The sequence below is a fragment of the Diceros bicornis genome, chromosome 40 (genome assembly GCF_020826845.1).
Source record: "Diceros bicornis minor isolate mBicDic1 chromosome 40, mDicBic1.mat.cur, whole genome shotgun sequence".
Classification (NCBI taxonomy): domain Eukaryota; kingdom Metazoa; phylum Chordata; class Mammalia; order Perissodactyla; family Rhinocerotidae; genus Diceros; species Diceros bicornis.
Genome location: NC_080779.1, coordinates 12,566,630 through 12,591,203, shown reverse-complemented (window position 1 = coordinate 12,591,203; position 24,574 = coordinate 12,566,630). Strand labels below are relative to the sequence as shown.

General features: G+C 46.7%; 1 protein-coding gene across 1 annotated transcript in view; it reads left to right on the top strand.

Moving 5' to 3' along the window:
- Positions 1-430: 430 nt before the first annotated feature.
- NPAS2 (neuronal PAS domain protein 2) overlaps positions 431-24,574 on the top strand; it is a 159,776-nt gene continuing 135,632 nt past the window's right edge. The window contains exon 1 of the mRNA XM_058534457.1: positions 431-662. The gene's annotated coding sequence lies outside the window, so the exon portion shown is untranslated. The remainder of the gene's footprint in view (positions 663-24,574) is intronic.

The following is a 24,574-nucleotide window of genomic DNA, read 5'->3' as shown; positions in this document are numbered from 1 at the left end:
AGCCCCGCATCCGCTTGCGTCCCCTCTCGGCCAGTTCACCTCTAAGCACAACCACCCCTCCGGCACCCGGTCCCGACCCCGCGGCCAGGCCGGACCCCGCCGCGCGTCCCTGGCAGCGCAGCAGAGGCGGAGCAGGCCTCGGGGCGCACGGGTGTCTGCGCCGCCCAGGGAAGCTGGGGGCCGGGGGTCCCTCGGCCCATACGGCGCGCAGGGTGCATGTCCCAGGCTGGGTCGGGGCCAGGGCCCGGCGTGCGGCCAGGAGAGACCCGGCCGGCGGCGGCCGCGGGAGCGGAGGGAAGGAGGAGGAGGAGGAGGACAGGCAGGAGGAGGGAGGAGGAGGGAGAGGGGAGGGGGAGGAGGAAGAGGCGGCGGCGGCTCTCCCCGCCGGCTCTGCGTGCGGAAGAGTTTGCCGCGCGAGCAGCCGGCCTCCCGCAGGAGCCGAGGGACCGGCGCGGCGGCGGCCCGAGAGCGGCGGCCGCGTAGCTCGGAGACCCGCGGCGGCGGCGGCGGCGGCGGCGACAGCGAGAGCAGCGCCTCCCGCCGCCGCCCAGGAGGAGCTCGCCGCGCCCGCTCGCCGCCTCGGCTCCCAGCGGCGGCGGGAGGCGCGTCTCCCCGGCCCAGTCCGCGCCCGGCCCCGCGGGGCCGCCCCGGCCCACTCCGAGGTAAGGGGCCGCGTCCGGTGACGCGGGGGGCCCGGGGTGGGAGTACGTGCGCGCGAGGTCCGGGACTCGGTCACCTGCTCGCCGGCGCAGCGGACGCGGGGGGCCGCGAGGGGCGCTCGGGCTCGGGGCTGCGCGGCGCGGGGTCGGGGGCGCAGGGTGGTGCGTCTCCGCCCCCGCCCCCAGGTCCCGCCGCCCGGGACGTCGCGTCCTGCAGGACTGCAACAGTGGCCGGGCTGGTGGGCTCCTTGTGCGTCTAGCCATGGGAGGCAGAGGACGGGGCACCCCGAACCTCAGGATCTGTGGGTGCTCAGAGGGTACCATCGGCGTGGATGGAGGCCGTGCCCGGGTAGCAGCCTTGAAGGTTGCCCATGGGCCTCCTTGAGTCCCATCTCGCGCCCCCCGAAGCGTGAGGAGCCGGGGACCCCCGGGTAGTGCGGCGTGCGCCTCCGGGCTCGCCGTTTCCCCGGGTCCCTGGGTCGGAATTGGTTCCGGGCCGGATTGGGTGCCGAGTCTGCCCCCTGGACGCTTAGAGAGCGCGTAGCCTGGCTCTTCGCGTCGCCTTGCCGCCCGCAGCTCCCCAGGTTGGATGCCAGCGTGTTGTGTTGTTGGGAGGTGTGCCCCCCACCCCGAGCGGAGGAGGAGGCGCACCTTTGACCTTTCGATAGAGCCGCGCAGGATCGGTAACCAGGGGCAGGGACGGGTACCAAGGGGTAAATGAAAAACCAACCCCGCTCCTCTCCCTGCTACTCCTTAACTGCTCAAGGTAAGAAAGTTTGTTTTCAGCCCTGTGATTCATAAATAATTAGTAACCAGTTTTGTTGATTAAGCAAGATGGAAATCTTAAAAATACACACGCACTTCCAGAAAGGCTAAAAGCTCTCAAGGTTGTATCCAGGAGGCTTTAGTTCGGAAATTTAAAAGCCCTGGAGTTCAACAGGTGTTCAGAAAGGGTCCAAGAGGGGAGAGCTCTGCGTATTTCGTCTTAAGTACCTACTGCTTTGGTGTCCAGCCCCAAATTCATTAAATTGGTTGGGTTTTTTCTTTACAGGTAAAGTATTGAGTAGTTAATAAATTAACTTAATTAGCAGAGAGGAACTGGTCATTCTTGATCATTTAGAAACCTTCTCTTCCTTAATAGCAGGGTATTCCCGGTTTGGACTTCGCAGATGATTAGCTCTAAAGCAGTTGCTGGTGAGGATCAGCTCTGTCTACGCCTCTGTCTATCTCACGCTAACTTAGTCCCCACCAGTGAAGTGACCGACTAATTATGGCTTTCCTTGAAACAGAGCTGCCCTCCTTGGGAGGCATCAGTTCAAAATTCAAGGGCAAGAACCAGCTCTATCTTTCTGCCACTAAGTTTCCTTAGAGGAAGAATTTGCCGAAAATAACCCCAAAATGGATTTAAAAATAGCCCCCAGATAAATGTAATGTTAAAAAGGGTTATTCTGACTTGGGCCACTATTTTGCAAAAGCAAAAAATCTGTCGTTACACAGCTAAACCGGGACCCACAGAAGTATTGGCGTTTCTCAGCAGTCTACTTAAAGATTTAGTTAAAAATAAAGTGTGCAACATAAAGACATTCAATAATTGTCTTCCATCTCACAGAGTGATGTGGAATGTGGCTTAGAAGAATTGTAAATGTGCTGCTTTTAGCCGTTTTCTTCTTGGAAATCGATGCCTCTATTTATTTGCTGATCTGTCCCACTGTGCGCAAATGTAGAATCAGTTTTATTTGCACTGCTCCCCAGAGTGACTCCTGTGGAGGCAAGAGAAGGGAATACATTCTAGAGCACATATGTTATTAATGAAATGTTACCCCCCAAAGAGTTAAACATGCTGAGAAAAGAACCAAGTGAGGCTTTACTAGTGTGATGAAAAAAATTCCCTGATATGATGAGAGTGTTCAGATGGTCACTAAAGAATTCATCTTTATGTAGAAAATAGCAGTTGTTTTTAAGCTCATTTGATTCTTTTAAGAGTCTGAGCCCTTTATACTGTTTCTGGCTGTTTAATAATGAAAATGATAAAAATAATGAAAATGGTAGAAAGTGACCCATATCATCTGATGTGTGTCGTTATTAAGTTGAATTCATCTTATTTTTTTGAACCATCTTTCTTAACTCTTGGTAATCTTTGTAGCTGGCTCTTAACACTGCCACTTGTTTTTAGGTTACAAATTCAAAATTAATGATTTTTTCAGGTTAAAGTAATAATGCATGCATATACGTTTGCTATCACCATCTTTACATGTTAATTTTTTCAGTGTCTTTTGAACCTTAAGAATCCAAAGGGCTAGGTCCTTTTTCTTAATTTTTATAACAAGTATGTATTTTGTTCTTTACATATAAAGTCAGTTTTTCCATTGTGATCAGGACACTGATTGTCCCATGCTGATCCCATGCACAAGGCGACATCTCTTTCCCAAGAGAGGTCAGATTTCAAGGTGTTGAAAATAGCCCAGTGACTCAGTATTCTTGGCTGCTTTACGCCAATGGTTTAATTGGCTGCATCGTAGAAGCATCTAATTGAGTTTCACATTTAAATAATGGAAATGATGCTTGATGCATTATTTGCTTACAGAAACGTTTGATTAGCGTGTTCCTGATCTTCATTCTATTTGTAGCAAAGAGCAGGTCAGGGACTGCCACGTTCATATTCCCCACAGCATCTCATCCCTGTGAGGCCTTGTTCATACTAGATGCTCAACAAATAGGTGTAGGAAATGAGCTGAATTGTCAATGATAGTTATCCAAAGCTTAGAAATTTCTGAATGCTCATGGGGTACTTAACTATGAGTAATTTCAATTTAAATCTGATGATAATTAATCATACCTTAGAGCACTAAATAAATACTTATTCAATGTGAACATATGTTTAAAAGGGGAATTTTTTAAATGCAGTGTTTAGTTAAGGCACTCCTGTTTCTCACTGAATTCTTTGAGATTGGGGAGCACTTGGCATTTTAAGTGAAGTAGTCTCTTAGGCAAAGTTCCCCCCCCCACCCCGCCCCCAGATCACTTGAACTTCTGCAGGTCATAAAACAATGTGTGGTTTCCATTTGATGATTCAGAATAGAAATGAGCGAATTTGTCTTACAGTGGTGTGAAACAACAGTGCATTAAAGAACGTGGAAGTTGCTGAACATGGTTTCGCAAACTCTCCGGTGCGCATGATTGCCTGGAGACCTTGTTAAAGGCAGGTGCTGACTCAGCAGGTCTGGGTTGCTACCTGAGATTCTGCATCTCCTACAAGCTCCCAGGTGCTTCTGATGCTGTGACATACTAGCAAGGTTCTGGAATGTGCTTAATTCAGTTCAGCATATGTCTACTGAGCATCTACTAGGTAGTAGGCCTAGGTGATAGAAAAGTAAAGAGCATGGGTCCTCCTGCCCTCAAGGAACTGACAAGATGAGGAAGAGAGAGAGATTCTTTCTAGACTGAAAATGAGGTCCTGGGATGCCACTCTGCAGGGTGGTGGCCAGAGAGGGGCCCAGGAAGGTGGATTTTCTGGTAGGGCTCCCACGTTGCTGACCTGGACCTCTAGTCTTCTTTGAATGGAAACCTTTGTGACTTGTCAGGAAACAAAATGCAGATATTGAAATCAGACAGACCTGGGGTAGCCTCCCTGCTCAGCTGCTGTGTGACTTGGAGTAACTTTTTTAACCTCTCTGAGCCTCAGTGTCCTGGTCAGAAAAATAGTGGGAATAATGCTTACCTTATCAAGTTGGTAGGTTTACCATAAAGGACACGTGGTCGGCATAACAAAAGTGGTTGCTTTTATTACTGCTGATGGGACAGCGGGGGCCGGTAGGCAAGGAGGAAGAAGAGGCTCCTAAAATATTTTTTCGTGTAGTTCACCAATCAGAGATTCAATTTGGTTAACCAACAAACCCAAGGCTGGCAGTAGAGAACGGGGCTAGGGCTGGAGGGCCGGCAGCTGTGGAAGTCAGTCAGATGTAGGACAGAATTATTGGAAACGTGCACATCTCCATTCCTCTCCTGCAGTGTCCTGGCTTCTAATTAGCCTTGGTGATGCCTTTTAGCGATATGTTTACCTGAGGCTGTTCCTGGTACCTCCCCTGTAGGTTCTATGGATCAAGACCGACTGGGGTTTGTGGCAGTCAGGCACTCCTTAAAAATATGGTTCAGAGGGAAGGGGAAGTGCCTCTCCTCTTTGAGGGGCATTGGTGCATTCCCTGGCAGGGCACTTTTAAGGATGAAAGCCACCAGTCCTTTTCAGCTCAGTATGAGTTACCTGAAATCAGTGCAGGGTGGGTCAGAATTCACCAGGTAGACGTTTTATACTTTGTGCTCTGAGATGACTGCTTCCTCCTGACATCTGGGGAGATGGATATTCTGAGGCAGTGGTCTCCTTCACCCTGACCTTAGGTGGGGTAATCCGGGGGGCCCTCAAAATGCTTCAGCCAACATTGCTCTACTTTTATATATATATATATATATATATATATATATATATATATATATATATATATATATATATTTAGAGTTCCATATATTATTTGCAAAGGAGATTTCTCTGCTCCAATTCAGGCTCCATGCTTCCCCCCAGATAAACCTTGACAACCAAGTTGTAAGAGAATAGCGATGGCAGTTTGATGTATGGGGCAAAGAAAAGTAAAAGAGTGACTGGAGCCAAGGCAGGCCTCCGGGGGTCAGGTAACAAGGGAGGGAAAGGGGGCAGCGAGCATCGAGCACCCAGAATTATGGAGATCAGAGCAGTGGCAGGACCACAGGGTGGGAGGTGGGACCCAGGGACCCGACTTTGTGGACTTTGCTGAGAGCCTTGGAGGATTATGTTCCCAGGTCACGGAGAATCCTCCCGGCTTCCAGTGGATGCAAGCCCACGTAAGGAAGGCAGATGACAGGGCTGAGCAGAGTGATTCTTCCAGCATTCTGACCCAGAAATAAAGCTGCACAATTTCAGGAGGGATATTTGCGTCCCTTGAAAGTCAAAATATTGAGAACTGAAGAACATTTTTTAAATTACTGTTTTTCTGTTATAAAAGTATATTTAATTTTTGGAGAATATAGAAAAGAACGAAGAAAATGAAGATTACCCACAATCTCAAGGTCTATTTCCTTTCAGTCTTTTTTCTATGCATTAAAATGTTTAAATGTTTTTTATGTTAAATTTTTAAAAATTAATATAATAAAATTAATATGATAATAACAACAATAAACGAACACATAGAGACAGAGATTGGATTGGTGGTTACCAGAGGGGAAGGGGGGAGGGAGGAGGGCGAAAGGGATAATTCGGCACATATGTGTGGTGATGGGTTGTAGTTAGTATTTGGGTGGTGAACATGATGTAATCTATGCAGAAATAGAAGTATAATTATGTACACCTGAAATTTATACAATGTTATAAACCAATGTTACTGCAATGAACAAAAAATTAAAAAAAAAATTAATATAATCTTGTAAAAATTTCAAATAATCCAGAACCATTTCTAGTAAAAAGAAAAAGACCCCAGTCACCCTCTGTGGCCCACCTAGTAGTCATTCCCCCTTTTCTGCCTGACAGAAACCTGATCTTGTTCAGGAGTCTACCCTCCTCCACGTGTCTGGGTAAATCCTGATTGGCCAAGCAACCCTGGTGGGCCTGCTGTCCTTGCCAGTGATTGGCTGGGGATGAATATGTGGACCTGGTCCTGGCCAATAAAACATGAGGGCGGGTTGCTTTAAAAACAGGCAAAGGAGGAGGCCTCTCCTGGACATCGATGCCTGTAAGTGGGGCAGCCATCAGCCACCAGAACAGGCGAGGCTGACCTGCCAAAGAATGCAAAGGTGAAGAGTGGGGGCTCCACGGTGTCCTTGACTTTCTGAATTGCCCACTGAGGAGTCTCTGCTGTGAGACATTTGGGAGAGCCAGACTTAAAGCAGGTTGAGTAAGGTTTTTTTAGTTGTAGCCAACAGCAGGGCAACTGATGCACCCCAGAGCTCTCCTCCCTTCTCAGGAGCTGGTTACTGTTAACCGTGGGGGTGTATTCTGCTAGTCGTTTTTCGGTGCATTGACATATATACCCATGTATGTACATTTTCTTTTTAAACAAACAGAACTCATTCTATGCATTTTATTTAGCGACTTCTTTGTGGCATGAGATTTTCTTTGGTCATTTCTTATATCTACTTCATTCTTTTTAAAGGCTACAAAGTAATATTCAGAAGTATGGCTGACACGTAATTTATTTCACCCATTTCCTATTGTTAAACATTTATTGTGCTTTGTTTCCACTTCTTTACTATTACAAACAGTGTTTGTATTAACTCCCTTATCTGTACATCTTCAGGTGCATTTCAAGGTTTCCCAGGGATTGCTGGGAGGAGATTCCTGGGTTAAGGGCACATCTGTTTGACATATTGATAGATGCTGCCAAATCGATGACTCAACTAACTATGCTGGTGCCCCTTCCCACCCAGTGCCTAAGGTGCTTTGTCTCCATGTCTTAACCAACACCCAATATTACAGATCTCTTAAATCTTTTTTATGCGTTTTCACAGGCTTGATGTAATACCGTTTGCAGTTTTTCATTCTGGTCATTTGCCTTAACCTGAACATGAGCATTCTCCCATGTCATTAAATATTCTATGTAAATATAATTTTAATGGCTACGTAATAGTCCGTGATAACCATTTTTGGAGTGTTTCAGGGGTTTGTGAGGACACAAAAGAGAATATTTGAAATTGAGGCTCTCCATGAAAAACTAAGTAGACATAACCAAGCTTGCAGTAATCTCTACAGAGTCCTGAAAACGTGTTAGGAGACACACCCCTCCAGTGATCCATTTCCAAGAAAACTGAGGGCCCGGCTTTCCAGACCCTCCTCACTCCAGTCAGATGGTGGGCTGCCCCAGGCACTTCTAAGGAGCCCTGTTGTTTCCAGAATCCATAGAGTTGACTCGGACAGTTATCCCATTCTCTGAGTATACAGGAGTCACTCACGTACTTTGTGTGCATTGCATGATGCATAGCTGAAATGTAAGTTTGCTGGAATCTTTGAAATTTTCTAATTCTGCTAGAGAAAACAGGAGAGCAGATGGAGTGGATGAAACTTATTAAAAAAAACCTTAATCACACTTTTTCTCCTTAATTCAGAGAAGAAAATCTGTGTTTCAAGGGAAGTTCCCGGGGACAGGATAATTCCATTTTGAGTCTGGTGCCTAATCATTGGTCCTCTTTGTGGGCCTGCAGGCCTTTTGGGGCAGTCTTACTAATAGTCCATTTCAGTGAAATTCACATTTGTCTTTAGTGCTGTCTAGGAAAGTCCAATATTTCTTCAATTTCAGAACTAGATGGCTTCGATTTTCCGCTGCCCATTTTGTAAGGTTAAGGCTTATTTAGAAATAGGCAGCATCATAGGCGTACACATCGCAGTGTGAACGATCGGCCGCCTGTGGACAGAGTGAGGAAGGGGGTTAGACATTGCCTTGCAGCCGAGAAGTGTTTTTGAGGAGGTGGGTTGGAGTGAGGACAGGGAGGAGCCATGTGGCTGCTGCATTGATCCAACAAATCGCTTACTTGCGACATCCATGCTTTCATTTGTGTTGTCAATGAAGGACGTGGCCTACGGTGTCATCATAGGTACTGCATCAGATGCCTGTTTCCCTGGACATCTTGATCTAATCAAACTATGAGGAAACCTTGAAAACCCCCGCTTTGGTGTGTGTTTGTGGTGAGGGTGGGGGCAGACGTTTGTGGAATGTGGCCAAGAAGGGGGGCCGCGTAGCCTGGGATGTCAGTTCCCCTCAAGACCCAGGGCAGAGATCACTCTGACCGCGCCACGGCTCTCTCGATGGTCAGGGAGGGTTTTATTTTTACGGTCTCTCCTCCCTTCCCCTTCACAGCGACTGTCAGAGAGAGAGATTCATTCACAGCAAGTTTGCATGGCGATTGTGCAGAAGTTTTATGATCTCTCAAGTTAGAGAACTTGTTTCTGTTTCCAATCATATGTAGCCCTTGGCTGATCATAGTCTCTTGGATTTATGACTCGGGACAGACTGATTTCATTTGAGGTAAGAGAGCTCCTTATGTTTGAGCTGCTTCTGGAACCTTCCCACAGCATTTCCACCCTTGGCCTCTTTCTTTCAGGCGGTGAAAGGTGGTGAGGTGGTGAGGTGGCCTCGTTCCACCTGGTCCTGGGGGCCTTGAAGCACTTGTCACCTGCACACTCCCTCTTCTGGAATCTATAACTCACTCCCACACCAGGTTTACCCACAGGAGGTGGCAGCTCAGGAAAAAACCTCCACCCTTTGATCATCTTCTTTCTTTCATTTGATCTAGAAAGGCCCTGCTTTTGGAGATTGCGTCCAGGGGGACGCACAGGACCCCTCAATTTAGAGTTCAAGGTGGCCTTGATGAAAACAGACCTCTTCCCTGCATTACACCTCTCATTCTTGCCTTCTCCACTGTCTCAGATTTGCAGCTGCTAACTCGTTTGCACCTTCTTTGCTGTCGTTCACCCTCCACGAGCTCTTAGCTCCCAGAGCCCTGAGTCCTTCACTGGCTGTCGAGAGAGCGGTGGGATGCTTCCCGGCAGGGCTGCAGCCGCCCCCCAGTCTTGGACACCGCCACCAGAATCACTGCCCTTGTCGACACGTGGGCATGTCATTCTCATGACCAAGCCTGGCCTCCGGCTGGGTCTGCGAGCCCCTCGGTACCCCCGTACCTCCTGCAGGGTAGGCACGAAGACGTTCAAAGCATTCCGTGGAAGGACTGAGAGAAGAACCCGTACCCGCTCCTGACTGCCAAGCAGCAGACGTGACCCACTCCACAGTGTCTAAGGAAATGCGACAGCACCCTGCTTCCTCCACAGGGGCCTCTGAGCAAGCGGGGTCTGCCTTCCCCCCGCGGCAGCTCCTCAGGCGTCCTTGTCCCCTGATTTCTTTACAACCTGCTCCAAGGTCTTACCTGGGAGGTTTTCCGGGCTGTGTCTGCCCTCTCAGTTGCGCGCTCCTCCTCAGCCAGGGCCTGCAGCGGTGGCTGCACAGCTCCAGGGGTGCCATTGCCTGCGCTCTGAGAAACAGCCGTGTCTTGGCAGCGAGGTGGCTGGTTCCAGTTGGTGCCACGTTTATCTGGCCCGTGCTGTTTGGTGTGTATGGAGTCACACGATGGGAGCCGTCTTTACTCTCCCCACTGCTCGGTGGGCTGCTTCTCTCTGGGATCTCCGCGTGCCTGGACTGGGGCATTCTCTAAGCACACAACAAGAAAGTTGCAACTAAACAGCTTCAGGGACCTGGATTGGCCCCTCACTGGCAAAGACCTGGGAAATAGTTGGGGTGCCTAATGGAGGAGACATCGTGCTTAAATTGAAAAAAAAAAACAGTTCCTTTTGTGTTTCCAGTTTCTGTGAAGTTGTGCTGTATTTGCACGAGTTAGCTGTCCAAAGCAGTCAGCTCTCTCACCTCTGCTTTATGTGCAGAATCTCGTGTTTCCGTCTCGCCATGTGTCTGAGTACGCATCTCTGTTAAGCAGCCGAGTCTCATCCCTGAGTCTGTGCTTCTCAGGGTGTGTCGTTAGGATGAACCTACTTGAGGCTCTGTTTGTGTTTTTCACCAGCTTGGATTTGGCAGCTCTTGTATATGTCGCACCCTGTTTATATGAGATACTTATGAAAACACTCAGCCTTGCCCTCGGGTGTGGCAGCATTGACCTGTGACCTGATTTTAAATCACAGCATGTGAGTGGCCATCACCTGTGTGGGTCAGCAACATTTTTAAATGGTTTAATGAAGACAGCTTGTGGCCTGTAGCAAAAAGCCTTGGCACCCTGACGTGGTCACTATAGCCAAGTGATCTTGGCAATTCACATACACCCCAAAACTCAGTCTCCTCATCTATAAAAGGGAGGTGTTAATATTGAAGGATGAAAATCCAGAGGAGAGAAAAGAGTTCCGTGGAAATGAAAAGTAGTAGTATCCTTCTTCTTACTCGCCGCCATGACCATTTCATCCCTCAGACTCCCCCATACCCAGCTGGGTAAATGCCAGCCTCAAGGTGATTTCTTTTTGTTTTTTTCAGACGAGGTATGTGCTAGCAATTGAAAACACAATATGTGCCAGTGTTCTCTTGAAAGCTAACATCATGGCAAAAAGTGAAATACTTAAACGATGGAAGCCAAACACTTAAAACATCTTGGCAGTTCTTTGGGGTTGCAATTTGCTTTCGAAAGCTTTTGCCATTTTTAAGAACAAAGTAGCCCGATAACCCTTTGTGTCTAAAATTCAATCCAAATCAGATAAACTCCATGTATTCCCATGGATTCTGAGATTTTATAGGGCATTTTGCCATGATAAATGTGACATGCTATTTCTTGTGACCTTTTGTTTTTTTCTAAAGAGAGTTGGCCTGAGGAATGGGGGCTCAGCTCTGACCACTCTGGAAGGATCCTGTTCCTTTCCTCCTGGATGAGAATTCCCTAAAGAGCCAGGATCACCTCATTTTCAATGGAACCAGTAGTTTAGTCTCTGAATTGGACGCACACACCAGTTCTAGTTAATAAGTTGGTGTTGAGATGGAAGGAAAGGGCCTACAATGGACTGAATGTTTGTGTCCCCCCCAAAATTCATGTATTGAAATCCTAATGCCCAGTGTGATGGTATTTGGAGGTGGGGCCTTTGGGAGATGATTAGGTCATGAGTGTGGAGCCCTCGTGGATGAGATTAGTGCCCTTATAAGAAGATGCCGGAGAGCTAGCTAGCTCTCTTTGCACCATGTGAGGACACAGCGATAAGGCCCCCATCTGCAACCAGGAAGAGGATCCTCACCAGAACCGACCATGCTGGCACTCTGATCTCGGACTTCCAGCCTCCAGAACAGTGAGAAATAAATTTTGTTGTTTAAGCCACTCAGTCTCTGGTAATTTGTTGTAGCAACTCGAATGGACTAAGACAGGACCTCAGTGACTATCTGGGACAACATCGCTCATGTTTTCTAGATGAAAATTAGAGGTTCAGAAAGCAAAGGGGCCTTTGCCTGCTCCCGGAGCTCACGGGTCCCACAGCCAGGCGGGCCTGCTGACCCCTTCCAGGAGGTTCGCTGCTTCCCTTTCTCTGCTGAGACCTGAGGATGTTGCTTCTCAGGCTGAAATCCAGCCGGTCTGCCAGAATGAGGCTGGGAGGAAATGCTGCAGTTTGAACAGCCAGCTTCTCCCGGGATTGTCTTATCTCTCTGTGAGCGCTGCACAAGCTGCTCTCCAGCGTGAGTACAAGAAGATAAGGAAGTCAGAGTGCTGGGGCGGTGGGAACAGGGAGAAACAAGCACAAGGCTGGACACAGACTGTTCACTTTCACTTCTGGAACCCACTCGCTCTCGTAGGCGCTGGCATCTGACTTCCTTCCAGATAAGCAGATAAAAGCACAGAACTCGCTCATGTCTGTGATGAAGAATGAAATGCCTGTTTATTTCTGATGGTGCTTCTCATGCATGGGGGGCAGGGGCGACGGGAAGACTTTCTCATCTGCATGCTTTTTATCCTGTAACTGTGTCACTGGTGCTCTCTGGGCATCTCTTTGTTATTTTTCCATAGTAAATTAGGCAAGGTCAAATATCATTAGGTCTAGGGGTCAGGGAGGGGGCTGTGCTCACCTGTCACTGTCACGCCCATTAGCTTGTCTGATTTGACAACAGTCCCTGGAGGGAAGCTCTTTTATTCCCATTTTACGTACAAGACAGCAAGACTCAGAGAAGTTAAGTGACTTGCCAAAGACATTCAGAGCAGGAACTTGAATGCAGCCCTTTGAAGAGGGACCAAAAATAGACTAGCTGGTTTTTATTCACTTTTTCTGAAATGCCACTTCCAAGAAGATAGGATGTGTATAAAACTAATTAAGCATCTGAAACATGACTTCCTCAGCTGAAGCGGCTTTCTAGAGTGTGAGGTTATTGTGCGGGTTGGGTTTGTGCTAGGGCAGAAAACGACTCCAATTTGGGGTCAGTGTTCAAGCCAGCCCTCAGGAGGAGGAGGCTGCACGTGAAAAGGCACAAAAGAGGAAAGCCAGCAAGGAAAACTTTTTTAGGACAAAATCATTATTCTTTTCCTTGCCATCTTGTAGCAGCTAATCTGCTTTTCGAAATTGTTTCTTTTGCTGTAATAAGCGCTGTTAAATCAGGACAGGCCTTCCATCTCTCCTCATTGCCTCCGGAGTTGGGGACATCTTTCTTTAGCTGAGCGCAACAGAGAAGTGCGCCCAGAAAGTAGGGGCCACCTAGGACCACATTTGCGAAACATCTTTTTACCTGAGTCTCATCGGCCCTGGCACTAGAAAACCAGCAGCTGACTTATCTATGGAGAAGCCTCCTAAAAGTCCTCCAGGGTTCACGCAGCGCATCCCCCAACCCCTTCCCCCTATATACACGTGCGTGGACCTCAGTGCTCAGTGTTTGTTAAGGAAAATAAATGCAGGCAAGGAATTAAAGACTTTTGAGTGACAGGCTTCTCCAAGACGTTGCTCCTCTGACTCCTGGGGAGGTGTCTACAAAGCGGTCCACTTGACTTATGAAGGCCAGTTCAGAAAACCCCGAGCCTGCCTCCCTCCTCCAGGTTTGGGGGCCGTGGGCAGAGGTGCTGGGTTCTTCTTGTGGGTGGAGCGCTGAGGAGCCAGGTAGATCCGTTCTGTCTTTGTCGATCTTCCTGCTCCCACCTTTTATGGAGACAGAAGCAAAACCCCAAAATAAACATCAAGAAGATAATTTGGTCTGACCTGTGATTGGCAGACATAGGCACACACAAAATCAAGTTTGTTCCTGCCACTTTGCTCAGATTTGTAGCACACCCACGTGAGCCATCCAGCACCTTCTCAGCATGTGTATTACTGTGCCCCAAGGAATTTCTATTTTTTCCCCCAGAATCCTTCAATAACATCTATTTGAATTATTCTGGACTGTATATTGTTGCAGAGAGTTCTAAAACAAACTGATTTAGGAAGGTTTTTCAGCTATGGTGAGTTAAACCTGTGCCTTGGACAGTGATGATAGGGAATGGTGGGGCCAGGGTTACCTGTTGTGGGGGCCAACTGTGAATGAATGGGTCAGGAGTTAATCATGATTCAAGGGGTACTGAGTTCCACTTATGCAAGGGGGAGGCTATACCAGCTAAATTCCCTTCTTCCTCGGTTCAGTACACAAAGAATTTTTGGCATCTTCGTTTTAGGCTTTCCTAGTTCTTTGGTGTTACATTTTGCTCCTATCGTGAAGGCGAGTCCCCAGGCCACAAGGGTAGTGTCCAGGGAAAGAGGTCTACGGGGTTTGGGAGGAATGGTCCTCCCCAGCTTTCCCAGATGGGAAAAATTTTGGTTGTAAATATGAAAGGGCTTTGGAAAGAACATGGGATGAGGTCTGTAAACTGAAATGTGGTGCTTCTCTTAGTTCTGGGGCAGATTTCTCGGGATCCAGAATTAAAACCAAGAATAGCTTGGAGCCCCTGAGTGTAGCTTAACTGGTGGAGCACTTGCATTGCTGTTTCCGGTAAGTTATGATGCTCCCGGCCACCTGAGTCACTCAGCGGTGAGTCCCCATCCTTCCAGAATTTATTAACATTCTAGGGCAAACCTAGTGTTCTAAGGAGATTTTTTTCCAGCCAAAGTAGAAGCCTGAATTCACTTGAATTTAGGCAGAATAGATAATTCATTCAGATAACTTGAGGCCCATAATGCATCTATTTTATATTCTGTCTAAAAGCTAGCTTGTAAAATACCATATTTATCCCAATATCCTATTCTCTTTTTTATACCTAACCACGGATTGCCATTTTCTGAGACAAACAGTTTACATTTTACTTTTGCAACTTCATCTTTCGGTAACTATCAAGAAACTTCTGGGAAATATTTGGGGTTAGCTTCTAGTCTGATTGAAAATAAACTGAATTTTCTTCAAATTGGTCTTTTTCTCCTCTTCAAGCTAATGTGAAGAAAAATTGGGCATGTGTAGAGAGGAGACGATAGGGAAGAGGGACACTGCTGTCCTCGACTTTGATTTTTGTGGCAGAGCCTCCTGCAGGAGCATGTCCTCTAAAGTGGACAGTCAGGGGCCGATAGAGCTGGAAGAGACCTTAGAGGGCAGGCCACCAGAACCTTCGCTTTACAGAAGGGGAGACTGAGGCTGGGGCTCAGCAATGGCAAAGCCCAGCATGGAAACAGGTCTTCAGCCTCCCATCATGAGGCCATTGTCTGCCCTTGCTTCTCTTCATCGCCCGCTTTCTTGCCCTACCTGTCTTTCAGCAGAAGTGTTGGTCTGTTTAGAAACAGGAACAGGGTTGTAGCTATGAAATAAAAAACAAATACTGCGTATTTTAAGTCCCCAGATTGCCACCATTGGTTTAGCTTATTTTTATGATTCCTGTAAGTTGGATGGGTAACAATAAATATTTTTAATTTGCTTTTCATGATTGTATGCACTGATTTCATTTCTTTTCCTTGAAGATGAATTGGCATAGTCAGTGAGTTGAGATGGAGAGAGCAGAGGCACCGGGGCCAGGACACCCCTGGTCTAGCCCCTTTTTGCCATAGGAAAGGACTTTATTTCTCTACATCCTCTGAGAAATTGAGAACACAAGGCCCAACTTCCAAGAGGGATGTTTGCGATGATCAAATGAGATGATGAGGGTGAACACACTTTGAAATTGTTAATGCTTAGGAAGTATAAGGGGTGCCTCTCTCCATTGCTTTGGAGAAGTTATTTTTAAATACGCAAAAGAAAAACTATGATTAAATTTTAGATTTACTTATTTATGTGGTCTCAGACAGATTATTTTTGTGGTCCTTCCAATTTTTTCTCCTTCCATTTCATTTTTATCAAAAATTGGCACCAGCGTGTCTAGAACTTTTGTTTCATATCAGTTAAGAACATCTGTGCTTGACTCTTGAAGTCCATCTTCTTCTAGAGACAATCTTTGGACAGTAGTTAAAAGAGCTACTGTATGTTTAAATAACCCTTTGTGCTTTTTGACGGAATTTAAGATTGATTAAAAACTGCTCATAGTTAGTAGATGCAAAGTGTTTCAAGGCAAACTGTTCTCATCGCTAACTAGGGAGTTTATATTTTGATATTTTACATGAAAAACAAATGTTAACGGCATTATTTCGTTCACCTCTCCAGCCTCCGGGCCTCTGCCCGTGCTGTCACCTCTGCCTGCAACACCCTTCCTGCTCATCACTGCTGACTCCTGTTCACCCTGTTAGACTCAGCTCTAGCTTCGGAGAGCCTTCCCCAGGCGGACTGGTGTGTGTCCTCTGGGGTCCTGCAGAGCTTCTTGCACGTCTTTTCATGGCAGTACCTGGATTTTACAGTTTTGAAGTTACCAGCTTCTGTGACGACCTCCCCGCTAGACTGTAGGGTCCCTGGAGCAGAGATGAAATCTTCCCTTTGTCTTTCAGGAGCTGCTGTGTAGTAGACGTGCTCCACTGGTGTTTAATGAACTGAGCCGAAGGACAGGAAGCCTCTGTTTGTGTCAACAGGGACCCACTTTTAAAAAGTTACATCATTCAGTCATTTTTAGGTCCTTAAGATGTCCCATTGTGTCAAGTGCTCTTCTCAGCCGAGGGCTGATCCACGTGTGTTCACAGGCCCTGCCTCCTCAAACCTTCTAATGCTGCCTTCTGGTGGCTGCTTCATACGCCATCACACGCCAGACAACCTTCTCTCTACAGCCTTTCTTCTTGTCTTCATCCTTCACAGCCTGAGATTCCTGAGGCTCGAGGGGTTAGAACCTAGAACCCCAGATTCGGTATCTCAGAGAACATTAGGTGCCTGTGAAATCACAGGTCCCGTGGTGGGGGGGCAAGGAACACTGCCCACTGTATCCATCAAAGAAGGTCACATGCTAAGTGACAAATGACAGTCTGATTCCATTTTGGTTAAAAAAAAGAGAAATGAGGGTCGGCCCCGTGGCTTAGCGGTTGGGTGCGCGCGCTCCGCTGCTGGCGGCCCGGGTTCGGATCCCGGGCGTGCACCGATGCACCGCTTCTCTGGCCATGCTGAGGCCGCGTCCCACACACAGCAACTAGAAGGATGTGCAACTATGACATACAACTATCTACTGGGGCTTTGGGGGAAAAGAATAAATGAACAAATAAAATTAAAAAAAAAAAAAGAAAAATGAAAGAAACCATCTCTCAGTCCAACGTAAGCAGGGGAGGTGGTGGAACGCAGCGCTTAGAAGGCGGGGGTGGAGGTCGGCTGCTCTGGTCCTCACCAGCCACGCAGCTGAGGGAAGTGGCTTAAACCCAGCACCTCCATGTCCTCCTCAGTGAAATAGGGGTGATGGTAGTGGCGGCTTCATGCTGTTGTTCTCAGGATTAACTGAGATAACATATGCAAAGCCCCTGGGATTGTGCCTGGCAGGCAGTAAGCAAGCAGTGCCTATTAGTTGTCGCTATTAAATTTTTACAGTGACCATGTATGCTCATGGCAATTATACCTATGAAAATGTTGGAGAAAGCATTAGAAGTTAGGAGAAAGAAAGCAAATATAATCCCTCTCTGTGTGGCTAGGATCTTGCTGTAGGGCTGTATAGGGGAATGGCCAGAACCAGTGACCAGCTGCTGTGCCCAGTGACTAAGGGTTGGAACATTCGATAGCCAGACAGACCCTGCAGAATTCCATCCACACACACACACACACACACACATGCACGCAGACACACACCCCCAGGTGCCGGGAAGACTGGAGTGCTATCTCCCTAGTTATGTACATGTCCAAAAGGATGAAACCCAGACCTTGGAGACATCTCTAGGTCATAAAAGCCCAGACACATGGGACTCTCTGACCCCTAAAGATACTTTATTTAGGTTCCAAAAGGTCAAGGTAAAAACCCAAGGTCCTCTCCATCCCGTCTCAAAGGAGCAAAGGTTTCTCTCCTTCCTTTCTAGACAGGGAGGGAGGCAACTGCTTCTCTCCTGTACTTAAGCAGAAGAAATCCTTAGTTTTCCATCCCTCATGCCTGGGGTGTAATCTGCACCCCCGTAGAAAGTCTCCATCGGCCCCTGTCACCTTGTCGGTGAGTCAGGTATGGGGGCCGGCACTGCAGTGTCACGCTGGCTGTTGGTCTGGGTGTGAGTATCCACAAAGAGCTCCTTTCGCTGAGCCAGCTGCCTCGTGTTTCTGCAGTGTTCACGCGTCTAAAGTGCATAACTAGGCAAGGGGGGCAACGTCTCAGACCCGGCACGGTTCACAAACAGGTCCATATGACTGGGCGCTTCACTGGCCCAGAGAAACCCATGTCCCTGTCTCTGGGACGTGTGCAAGGAACGAGGAGGCCAAGTCAGCACAGCCCACAGGTACATCAGCAGGACCAGGAGGCTCCAGGCAGCCTCATCGGCGTTCCTTCTTTTAGCGGAGAAACCCTGGACATCAGTAAACAGACAGTTTTTACAAATTATAGCTGGATTCTTTGACAGAAAAGTACAGTTCTAAGGAAATGACTCTGTCCCAAGCTGTTCCTGAAAGGAGTGAAAAATGTTGGCGTCTCCTGGTGTTTCCGCTTTTGATCAGCCTCATCTGGGAATTTAATACATTTTCTGATCAAAGTCCAAAGTCTCTGCTTTGCTCGAGCTTTAATCTTTGGCTGTAAAGCCTCCGTACTATTGCACACACACATTAAAATCAGGTTACAGCCAAATAGCGATTTGGTTTTGTGGGTTGAGGGGGCTGGGTAGAGAATACTTACATAGTAAATAGATTTGGGAAGGCATTTTGACAGTCTCAGGTGAAAGTTAATTCAACATAAGTTTTCAGTATGTTTGAGATATTTTATTCTATATACTGAATTTTGTTAATTGTTGAAATGGCCCTAACCCATGTTTTCTGTTATGGTTAATGTTTATGTCAAACGAAAGAAGAAACATAAATTCAAGTGCTTTTCAAAATCCAATATTAACTTTAACCTCTTTTTTTTTTTTTTTCCTGTGAGGAAGATCAGCCCTGAGCTAACATCCGTGCCCATCTTCCTCCACGTTATATGGGACGCCTCCACAGCGTGGCTTTGACAAATGGTGTGTCGGTGCACCCCTGGGATCTGAACCTGTGACCCTCGGGCCACCGAAGTGGAGCATGCGCCCTTAACCGCTTGCACCGCCAGGCTGGCCCCAACTTTAACTTCTTTTTGATAAAAAATAATAATAATAATTGGGGGGCTGGCCTGGTGGTGTAGTGGTTAAGTTCACATGCTCCGCTTTGATAGCCCAGGGTTGGCAGATTCAGATCCCGGGCGCAGACCTACACACCATTCATCAAGCCATGCTGTGACGAGGACCCACGTACAAAGTAGAGGAAGATGGGCACAGATGTTAGCTCAGAGACAATCTTCCTCAGGCAAAAAGAGGAAGATTGGCAACAGATGTTAGCTCAGGGCCAATCTTCTTCACCAAAAAAAAAAAAAAAATAGTTTCCATTTCCCTTAAGGAAGTGAATGACATTTATAAAGAAGTAGAAAGGATTCCTTTATCAAGGAAAGTGGATGAGGCTTATGATGGACTCCTGCATAAAGGGTCCCTCTCAGAACTGCCTTTATCTCACCTACCAATGAATTGTTCAGATAGGCTGGAAAATGGGAAGATGGTGTCCTGATAACCCATACCAGCACTAAGGAATTCCAGCCCCAGTGTCTTCCATCCCCCAGAGGGGAACAGAAGTGGAAGATTCAGGTGATTAGATATTCCAGAAGAGAAGCTGCTGTGGTGACACCTGGTCTGATCCGGCCTGCGACAGGTGGTAATACTCAGATAAACATGGCCTGTCAGCCTTCACTCTGCACACACAGGGCCTTGCCAACTTATTTTTCCTTCAGTACTGACCTAATTAATGCATGATGTGTGTCATTAGGTCCGTATACAGTAAAGTAGTTTAACTACCCAACGTTCACGCAGCATTTACCAGGTTCCCACTGTGCCAGGTCTGTGCAGGTGCTGGGACACCAGGGGGTGGGGATGGGGAGGCTCAGGGCTCAGAGGGGCCCTCGGGCCCTTTTACCCGGGATGTTTGGAGACGCGAGGGCTGAGCTCAGTGAGTATTTTAATAATTCTCCTTAACCACATATTTCATGCTTGGAACACCAATTTTCAGAGAATTAGAAGAAATAAGTATACATAAGCTCTACTGAAAAGTTCACCTTTCTTTGCTCATTCAGTCTCCAGCAGTGCTCAGCATCTGTGATCATGAACAGTTTTCTGCATGATTCCCTGTTGGATCTACAGGGGTAGAAGATGTAGGGTACAACACTAATATGCATAGGGCCAAGGGTGCATTTTGAAAGAAATCCTTAATATTAATATATTTCCTCTTCATTTAGCTCTTATACTTGTTGAATGTAGGGGAGCTTTCAGCTGTTCCAATTCTGGATTGGTGTGCATTCACTTTTGATGCTATCCAGACAAGTCATATAAACTACTTGAAAGTACAAAGAGAGTGTTCTGTGACTGTACGTATTGGTCCTGTGTCACCTTTTTCCAGAGCAATGGTTGACCCTTCTGTTGACATTAATTAATTTTCCTTATGCCACTTTGGTTAGAGAAGGCATCAGAGAGACGAAGATGAGGAAGGCAGGAGAGACACCGGACTGTGGAAATAAATGCAGACCAGCCAGATGAGAACCAGCAAACGCTATTTATTCAAGGCTGGCTTTAACAAGGGAGTCAGCCACCATCACTCATGTTTTGGCAGAGACTCAAAGGCAGGCAGAGGCGCGGGAAAGCTTTTTAGTGGAAAAAGGGAAGGTGCCAAGGGAAGGCACCAGGTGTGCCCTGATTGGAGGCTGTTGGCGTGAGGAAGCTGGAGGTGGGCTCACATCTTATGTGATTGGTTGGGGGTGCACATTTGGCTTTCTCTAGTAGTTCCTAGGTTGGGAGTGGGGGCTTGGAAATTAGGGAAGCTGTCAGTTGTTAATCAGGTCCTGGCCATTTTGGACTGATGGTTACAGGAGTTATTGGTTGGCTTTTTGGATTGTTGCTAGAGATGGTGGTCTGACTTCCCCCAAGTCTGACTTAGAGATAACTGACCCACTTCCTGGGCTGGGCGCTTTAGATAATGGGTTGGTTTCCTGGGCAGGTTGCTGCAGGTTGTGGGTCAGAGTTCTGTTGTTACATATTGTGTGGCCGTTGTCTGTTTACATATTTAGTATCTCAGTACCAACATCACGCTGGCTAAGAATAAATGACAGACCCAGCACACCTGTTGGCCTGAGGCTGCTCAGGCTGGTTAGCTCCCTGTCACGTAGCAGGCATCCAGACTGCTCTGGTGGTCACTGGGCAGGGCCCATGCTGTAACCATCTGATGTCAGTCCTGGTGGGCAGCCATGGACTTGACCGTGAGGCTTGTAGACCCTATGCCGCAATGTGTGCATGCTGTGAGCTCCTGACTGCCCTCCTTAAATGTGGAATTCACATTAGTGAACTGCTTCTCCAAGCGACACACTGTTTTATTGGGCAGGGACAGCCCCATCTTGGTTTTAGTCCATTTTGGTAGTGACCAGCTGTCTTCATCATCCAGGGACTCCCCTGCTCTCAGCCTTGACATGGCAGAGGATTTTCTGGGCAGGGATGGAGTGTTCCAGATGGCTCTGGAATTTCTGCAGTAATCTGCTGCTTCTTCAGTCAATTTCTTGCCACCCCTGGAAGTTCAATGCTGTGGCCTCCCTGCCCTGGGCACTGTGTCTGGCCTGAGGCAAATAGAGGCTGCCCCCAAATGGCTTGGCAGTGTGTATGCCAGCTTCAGTGTGCATTGCTCCAGTCCTGGCAGGCCCACATGGGGTCTTCGGAAGGTACCCCCAAGTGTTTTGTTTGTATGCTTGTTGTGTGTTTTGCTCTGACACTGTGGGAAAATTCTTAGGTGGTAACATCATTGAGAGTCAAAGAAGACACTGGAATCTTTTACTTTTCTAGAATTTAAGAAAAAAAGTTTTCAGAGTTTGGAAAATTAAGTTTTACATAAAATGTGTCTAAAGTATTTAGGTTTATAAATAAATTCTAAAAACATTATGTAGGGTTTTGAAAGACATCTGCAAGTTTTGAAGAGGGGATGGTTTTAAAACGGCATTTCTTCTCTTGCCTTTGTGTGTGTTTGCACTTTTGAATTAAATGACACCCTCTGAGTGTAGGAGCTAAGTCAAAGCTATCAGGATTTTTTTGCCTCCTAATAACAACTCTGGTGCCATTGACTACCAGGAATAACAATAAGCCTTTTTTAAGTTAGAAAAGAGTATTTATTTTTGTCACTGAACAAACAACAATTATTCATGTCCTTAGGTTGTTTAAAGTATTTTTATGAATTCTAAGACTAAGTCATTTTGAAGGTCAGCCACACAAAATAAAAATGCTTTATTAGTAAGTCCTCCACCTGAAATATTTTGGTTGGTGGGTCTTAGCTTTTCCATAATAATAGCTAACATTTAGTGAGGAATTTTATGTGCCATGCACTGTTGAAAATGCTTTAAATATACTAACTCATCCACTTCTCGCATTATCCTTGCTTTATACCTTGCAAACTGAGGCCCAGAAAGGTTCAGCCACTTGCCCAAGGTCACACATGATTTGGACCTGGGCCATCAGACATCTACCTTAAGCCTGCATAGACCCTGGAAGGTTCCCGTCACATGCCGTAGAGGCATGTACTTTCTCTCTTGTTCCTCAAAAGACATAAACTTGAAAAGGAAAAGAAACATTTACTATATGTGTTTTAGCTCGGAACCCGTCAAGCTCTTGGAGTATAAAAACTAATGATCAGCAGACTTGCTCCTGGCCTGTGGCCTGAACTGTTGCAAATCTGGTTGCTGCTGCTGGTTGGCTGTGCAGAGAGCTAAGCTTGAGAAAAGACCAGTGGGAAAACAAGGAGGAGGATGGCGGGAAAAATAAGTTATGATTGTCTTCTTGTCTCGTAATTCTTTTTTTTAAATGGATTTTCAGCAGACTTACTTTTATTATTGTGGTGAAATACTTAATACTACTGAACTGTACACTTAAAAATGGTTAAAATGGTCAACTTTATGTTATATGTATTTTTCCACAATAAATAAATACATAAGGTAAAAAATTTTTTTCAATCCACTGATCTCATGGGTGACTCCTCAGGGAGGCATGATGTTTGTAGGACTCACAGGTTATATTGGCTGGAGTGAGATTTTCCCCAACATGTAAATGTTCTGCGTTGATCTCACAAGAAATCAGAAAGCTCTAGTAGGATATGAAGACATGTAGAAAAAAGCCAAGAGTGGTATAGAAGTGCCTTCTTTTGGTGCAAGAAGTGGCTGATTTAGTGGCCTCAAGAACCACTTCAGTTTCTGCCATGTTTGGGGACCTACAAGTGCAGGTAAAGACACTGTACAGATGTGTCCCCCTGTGCTTAAAAGAAGAAAAACAAAAGATTGATGAAGAAGGGGACCCCTGGACCATATTTTTCATTTTGATGGATCTAGTCTCTTTTAGAAGTGAATATCTTCAAGAACTTTCCTCTCTAAGGAGAATGCACGAGCTCAGGGAAGAAAGCTGCACGGGACGGACCCCTGCTATGCCACTGCTGGGCCCAGGAAGATTCAGCTGGGCTCGGTTTTTAGGAGGATTAGTATTGATTTTGCGAGATCCTGGTTCTGAAGTCCCATGGGTCCTCCGTGGTCTGCTTCAACCCTATTTTTTTCATAAGCCCTGGGCTTTTTTATTAGGGTGCTGTTTTTCAGGATCATATAGATAATGTTCTAGAAGAAACATCGGCATCATTTTGGGAGGGTAATGGCATGAAAAGTTCTTATAGAAAGAGGGAAAGGTCAAGATCTGAATCAGATGTTGAGTGTTTGCCATTCTGCCTCCAAGGGAACTCAGTGGACAGTGAAAAGGGAATTTGCAGAGCCTCAAATCCCCCACACAATTTGGCAAAGAGCTAAGCCAGGTCACCATGAAATGGTCACTTCCACATCCAAAGCATACACTTTCTCAAAAGTATCCTGGGATACACCCATGCCATCATAGGTGGAAAAAGTGATCTTAATTAAATAAGAGAGTGTTTGGGAGAGTTACTTGCATTATCAGAGCCTATAGAGCTGGAGATACCTAAAAGGATTCTTCTAGAAATATTTCCCTCTAGTCAGTGAATATGTAGGTCTAGAGCTGGAAATTATTTTAGTTTAACCTTCATGTAGTCAGGAAACTTTCCATATGTCTGGGAAGACTTTCTCTACTTAATTTTAGACTGTGTACTGGTAAAATTTCTATTTGGGGAAAAGCTTGTTGTTATTGTTGTTGTTGTTGTTGTTGCCCTGAATTGCCCTGACACCTGTTCTCTGCCTTGAGCTGCTTTGCCACGAGTGCCCAGATATGCTGCAGTAGGGGGCAGCCTGTGCGTGGGCCGGGCGGACAGTCAGCACACAGGGCCAGCTGTGGCGGGTCATCTAACAACTTTTTTCATGTGTTCGTCTCAGGAATATGGGTTTCCCGTACATTTTAATCTAGGTGTAACTTGAGTTTAGAGACTTACTGGAGAGAGGAACGTAGTCAGTGTCCTTCCCCAAGGGCTGTTCCATGAGCAAGATGCATTTCTTCTAGATGGATTCTTCTAGAAGTATTCTATACTGATGTGGTGCATCAGCCTAAAGTCAGCTCTCCTTTCTCTGGTTTTGGATGGTAGTTGGGTGTTTTGGTTTTGTGTAGCTGATAGTGTGAATAAAAGTAATTAAGAGACCCTCAAGTATCTTTAAGTAAACTGTCGCCCACCCCCCCTTCTTAATTGTGACCACGAGTAAATCCTGGAAAGGAGAGGATGGTGGCAACAGGTCACAGTGGTAGGAGCTCAGTCACCAGCAAAGACCAGCCGTGAATTCCAGCCCTGCCCCTATCAGCTGTGGGAATTCGGACAGCTGGTCTCATGTCTCTGGGCTTCAGTTTCCTCAGAGACTGAACTACAGGTGAATGGTCCCTC